We start from the raw sequence: 6,159 nt of genomic DNA, 5'->3' as shown, positions 1-6,159 counted from the left end.
TGATCATAGGTTGGTAAAGCAGCTCCATGCAGCCCGCGATCACAGCCATGAACAGCTCAATGTTCATCATGACGAGGCACGCAATCACGGTCCTGGTGCTCCTGACGGCCTCTGGATGCTTGTAGGGGCCTTCGGAGTCGTCCATTTTGCGCTTGCTCTTGGAGGCGAAGTAGCTGAGTACTATGCTCACCACCATGGCAAGACAGCCAAGCGTGATGAGGGCAATCCCCGAGTGGATGTACGCGTACTCGTAGTCAGGTCTGCCTTGGGAAGAGGGAGTCGTACTCAAGTCTGAGTTCTGCCTGCATGTGGTCCTTGTACCATGCTTGTTGTTGATGAAGTAGAGAATGTTGTTGGGGATGGTAAGAAACCCCACGGTGAGAGATGTGATGACAGCGATGGAGGCTCCCAGCTTGCCCCTGAAACGGGCAGCGTTCAGTATGTTGCCGTTTGGAACCCCTAACTTTCTGCTGTTAAACAGCTCCTTGCTCGCGGATATCAGAGACTCGACGCCTCCCATGATTGGTTTCTTGCGATTCATATCTCTAATCTCTAACGGGGGATCTCTCGATCCTTGTTCCCAGCTTCTGCTTTGTACTTCTTTACTTACTGACGGTGCAATACTACGGGTCACTTTAGCTGTGCCACTTTCTGTTTCTCACAAAGGGATACGGTTATCACAGCAACCTACCGCTCATATAACATTTAATACAATGAAGCTCCAGGACCCCGTGATCGAGTTCCGGGGCTCCGGTGGTGAGCTGTGTGCAAAGTCGACAGCTGACCACCGTTGGTACAAGGTCAAGGGTATCACCAGAACCCTAACTTCTATCATGTGCTGCAGGAAGCGCTCAGATGGGCACAATATGATAAGCATGGATCTGTTCACCAGGGTTGTGAAGGACCTGAATGCCAACCCCGAGAGCTCGCTCGAGTGGCTGCCTGAGTACCTAAGAAGCCTTAACGCTCCCGATTCCAAGGGGTCTGCGTTCAAGGAAGAGCTGCTGCAACTGTTCAGGTGTAGAGCCCTGACTCCAGACGCCTGCAGACGTCTGTGGGACAGGAGCCGTATGTCCACAGGCATAGGCGTTGCGGTAGACTCGCAGTGCAAGGGCGTGTTTAATGGAAAAAAGAAACTGTGCGATGTAGGACCCGTGTCCCGCCTCATTCTCACGCAGCTCGAGGCTCTGCGTCTCGCTCCCATTTGTGCAGGCCTCAAGGTTGCCGGGGTGCCAACGCCCGACAGGCTCCTTAAATCCGGATCCTACACGTACCACAACGACTGTACGCGAGGCTGCAAGTCCATCCGCTGCACATGGGGCTTCTACACCGAGGTGGACCTAGTGGCCCACGACACCGTAACCGGAAACGTAGCACTGCTGGAGCTTAAGACCAGGAACAAAGACATTCTTGACCAGGTCACGTTGTGGCGATACAACACGCAACTGTGGCTTACGTGGCTGATGTTCTCGCTCACGTATCCCAGCATGGCAGAGAGGTCTGCCGCGTATCTGGTGATAGTCAGGCCAGGCACCAACCAGGTTACCATACGGAGTTGTTTAAGGCCAACGATCTCTAAGACTATGCGACGCAAGTTCCCGTGGCTGACCTGTTTCTGCTCCCAGGTGCTCAACTGTCTGGCTCCTACGTGTGTGAACATGAGAGTCGAGACCAGCGGAGCGTCAAATGCAAGGGGAGAGTCCTCTCGATTAGAGCCTACCGATCTGTGTTACAGGAACATACTTTTCAATCAAGCGAAAGTGAACACCAGGAACAGTGTACCGGTGATAACCACCTGAGACGCCGACGCAGTCTGCCCTGTTTGGAATCGACCAGGGTGAACAGGAATAAATGTACATGTTGCGTCCATGCTAGCAACACAATAGCACCCTTGCAACCCATCCAAACAGGGCTCGCGTCGCCAGCACTAGAGCACTTCGTTGTAGCAGGGCTCATTGACCACCGAGGGCTCCGACCGTACAGCATTTACCCACCGAGGTGCACGAAAACTCCAACCAAGGGTGACCCAGGGCTACATATTGCCTGGCTACACTGTCCCGCTAGACAGACTTCACACCTACTCAGTCCCGCTCCCGCTCAACTGAATAACGCATTGACCGACATGGGGTTGAAACACAAGGCCATTCACGCGATGTTCGCAAACCCTCACTTGGCGTCGTTTGAATTGATCGACAGACCGTGGCAAAAACAGGATTGGACTCTGATAGACCATCTCATGGTAATCCACAAAGTGAAGGACACTGACTATATCTGGGATGATCCTCAGACGTCCATAGTTAGCATGGCCAGAACCCTGGCGAGTTATTACATCTGGGAAAGGACAGGCAGTCAGTGTGTAGTCCTTGTAAAGGACGGAGCGAAAGCGCCGAAGCCGGCAGTGAGGGAGATGAGACTAAACCGTCCCCCCGTACCTCACATTGACTTCTGTAAGCGCAATCTGTGCGCCATAGAATACACCATGATGAAGCTTTTGGCCGACATGGGTATGAAAAACAAGTTGTTTCTAGTGACCGGCGCCAAGGGAGACTCCTCTGGCGATCAGCTCCTAGAGGGAACCTCGGTCGATAACCTGGTGTCTTTCCACCAGAAGTACCTGGACTACCAGGAGTACCAGGATGACTGTCTATTCGGCAACACGCTCGAAGATCTGAACCCTCCTGAGGGTGAACTGTCAGACCTAGATGCCAGTTATGCCGACGGCTCGATAGACAGGCCTGAGGGACACGAGGGCGTCTTTGTGGCAACCTTCGCGGACCCCGAGACTATACAATTGTCTACACTGAGAGACGCCTGTCTAGCGTGTACGAGCACAGAGGCCGACACGCTGCTCGTGGAGTTGGCAAACGTTCTGAAAGGTAGTGTGACCGTGTGCACAGGAGACTCGGACCTGGTGGCCGTGCTGACGGCTTGTGGCCGCGAGGGCATTACTATGAGGCTAGACAACAAGAGCTACCGGGAGGAGCGTGACATGCACATGTCGATCTTCGGAGAGCTGCTGTTTGACATTCCTGACAACCGCACACCCAAGCTTAAGTTTAGGGACTTGGCTTCAAGTGACGATAGGTTCCGAGTGCTCTGCGACATCGGCACTGAGGACGAATACCTGCTTCCGATGACTCGAAAGGAACACGACTCATTCGAGGTCATTCTGGACAAGCACCGTAACGTCAACTTTAAGACAACAGTAGCTATGTACCTGTACCTAGTCGGGATCAGGGGATCTCTCTACCGTACCTTCCTGTCTAGGTTTTTCGAGTCGAACGCCCGGGACAGATTGGATCAGTTGGGGCTCATTGTAGACAAGGGCTGTGTCAGTACAAAGACGGTGTGTTACGTCTTCGAAACGCTATGCCCGGCATCTGACCAGAGTCCGCTATCCGGCTCAGAATCGGATACCCCACCATGTACCGGTGAGAAGAGGAAGATCTTGTGTCAGCAGGAGGACGAGGTCCCCGGGCCCTACCTAGACGACAGCTCGCAATATAGGATGGTCATGAGCAAAGACCAGAAACATGTCATGAACGGCCTCAAGCGGTTGAGTAATGCCTACGTGAACGGGATGGTACCGAGGGGCAGTTACGGCCGTTTCTTGAGGATGAACCGAGCGGGCAGGCACTTTTTCCTGCGTATCAAAGGAGATGTAATCCGAGACGAGACAGAGCGAAGGGAAAAGCTCTTTTTCATGGCGCTGTGTGGGACCGACTACAACATAGTTCCGATGGGACTGGGAATTAAGAGATTGATGACCGGAGTGGTGACCAACTACAAGGCCTTTTCCTCTTGGTGCCGAGAGCTGAAGAGTCTACTCTGGAGCTTCGGGGGCGCTTCTTCTCAGGACTGCGACTATTACAAAATGGGTATGAAGCTGGCCGGGTTCACAAAGGTCCCAGCGACGATTCGGGCTAAGTACTGGACCGAGGTGAATTGTCGATTAATGGCTAAGACAATGAAATACGTCTGCGAACTGTGGACCCTGAAGAACCCGAGACCCGGATCCGAGTACGGCTTCTCTGTGTGCGACGGTGTAGTCCGATTCGACTGCGACAACGACTCACTCACAGTAGACGAAGCATTGTGAAATGTACCTCGCGTTGACAAAATGGGATCTTGATGTGGGATCTTAATGATAAAGAAGGCAGAATGCACGGGCACTAAGGAGAAGAATGTGATCTGTAATACAAGTCTGTGTTGTGTACAATAATAAACTATATCACCTGGACTGTCTGTGAGAGTGTTTTCTATGCCATACTCTTTGTGACATGTTTTCCACCAATATTCATTTCAACTCTATGAGTTATAGGATGAGTTATAAGGGTTATGATTTCATGCCGTCTTGGGACCTCACAAGGGTCCTTGTTCCATGTCGTCAGTGCTCAACTAGGGTCCTGTAGCAATGTTTATCTTTTGAACAACTCATTATACTTGGAATAAAATAACATAGTGTATGTGTGATTGTTTGTGGTATATCCATCATGCTCATTGACTCCACTAGACAATAGGATAATCAACCAGGGACATATGTGTAATGCACACCTTATTTTTTTGTAAAGGTCAGGACATTTTTGGGTGCCTATCATCCTATGGACCTTTATACATATAAGTAAAGGACTCCTATGGTAATAAAGGGAAACATCAAAACATTTATTTTCACCAGTGTTTATTTCCTTTGTAATACATAGATGAACAACATGGGTTGGCACAGGACTCACTCACTGTACTATACATACACAAAGACATCGTTCATTCGCATGGTTATAATGTTGGGAATATCAAACACATGCATGTTAAAGGAAGACACTACCAAGGAGATGAACTTTCGGTTCGGTTCAGGGATGGTAGTGTCCCTGATCATGTCTTCCAGTTGCTTAATCATAGCATTGTCATTGTTGCGGTTTAACCAGAACTCTGCACGGTCTTCTGGAAGCAGTTGGTCGTGAGACACTAGTACGTCTAGCACGGACATGATAACCGTGATCCTCCGGCTGTAAGCGGGTATCATAATCATGGACCATAGATCGTGGACCTTGTCACCGAGTGCAGTGCACACCTTGTCTGTCAATTTCACAACGGGAGGATCTTTCCTGACTGAAACAAAGACACAGGAGAGCAGTTTAGTTATAGAGATGGTGATGATCCATTCATCCAGGCCCTCTTTTCACTATATGTGGTTGTACTCACCGAACTTTCCCAGTGGTTTGGTTTTTTGCAGGTCATCATATAAAAACGGATCCGTTTTATGTAACGCCTTGAGGAATTTCGCCGCTAGTTCCTCGGTCTGGAGGCAGTGGTCAATGAGCTCATGCATCATCTTAACCTGATTACCCTTACTGTGAAAATAACTGAGTAGATTCGCATCATCGGGGTTGTTTGTCAGGACCTCATCCACGATAGGTCTGATGTAACAATGCCTCTCGGCTATGTCGTCCTTGTAACTCTTCAACAACTGGCAATTCATTATACAGAAAGAGGAGGTTGTATCTAGTGAATTTATATCTAGTCAATAGTGGAACATTGGTGCTCCCACTTTATAATAAATAACATATTCATACATAACGGAACAATAGCAACATGTGGTGTCACTTCAACTTGTTTATTTCGTTTGTAATACAAGGATACACATCATGGGTTGTTACAGGGCCCAGTTGTACTATGCAAACAGAACGACATCTTCCATTGACATAATGTTCGGAATGTCAAACACATGCATGTTAAATGAAGACACTACCAAGGAGATGAAGTTGCGGGACGACTCGGGGATGGTAGTGTCCCAGCACATCTCTTCCAGTTGCACAATCATAGCTTTGCAATCGTTGCTGTTTACCCGGAACTCTGCATATTCTTTGGGAAGCAGTTGGTCATAAACGTACAGTACGTCTAGCGCTGGCACGATAGACGTGATCCTCTGGTTGTAGAAGGGTATCATAGTCATCGACCATAGATCGTGGACCTTATCACCGAGTGCCATGCGCACCTTGTCTGTCAATGTCACGACAGGAGGATCTTTCCTCACTGAAACAAATACACAGAACGTGATTTAGTGTACGAGCACGTGTCGATCCATTACAGCCCTTACCATTACAACCCTTACGCTCACTGTACATGTGTTTATACCCACTGAAACTTCCCTGTGGCCCGTGG

This window comes from Salmo salar, unplaced genomic scaffold (genome assembly GCF_965601325.2).
Source record: "Salmo salar unplaced genomic scaffold, fSalSal1 ptg000652l, whole genome shotgun sequence".
NCBI classification, from domain to species: domain Eukaryota; kingdom Metazoa; phylum Chordata; class Actinopteri; order Salmoniformes; family Salmonidae; genus Salmo; species Salmo salar.
The sequence above is the reverse complement of the archived record's forward strand: the minus strand, read 5'-3'. Positions refer to the sequence as shown.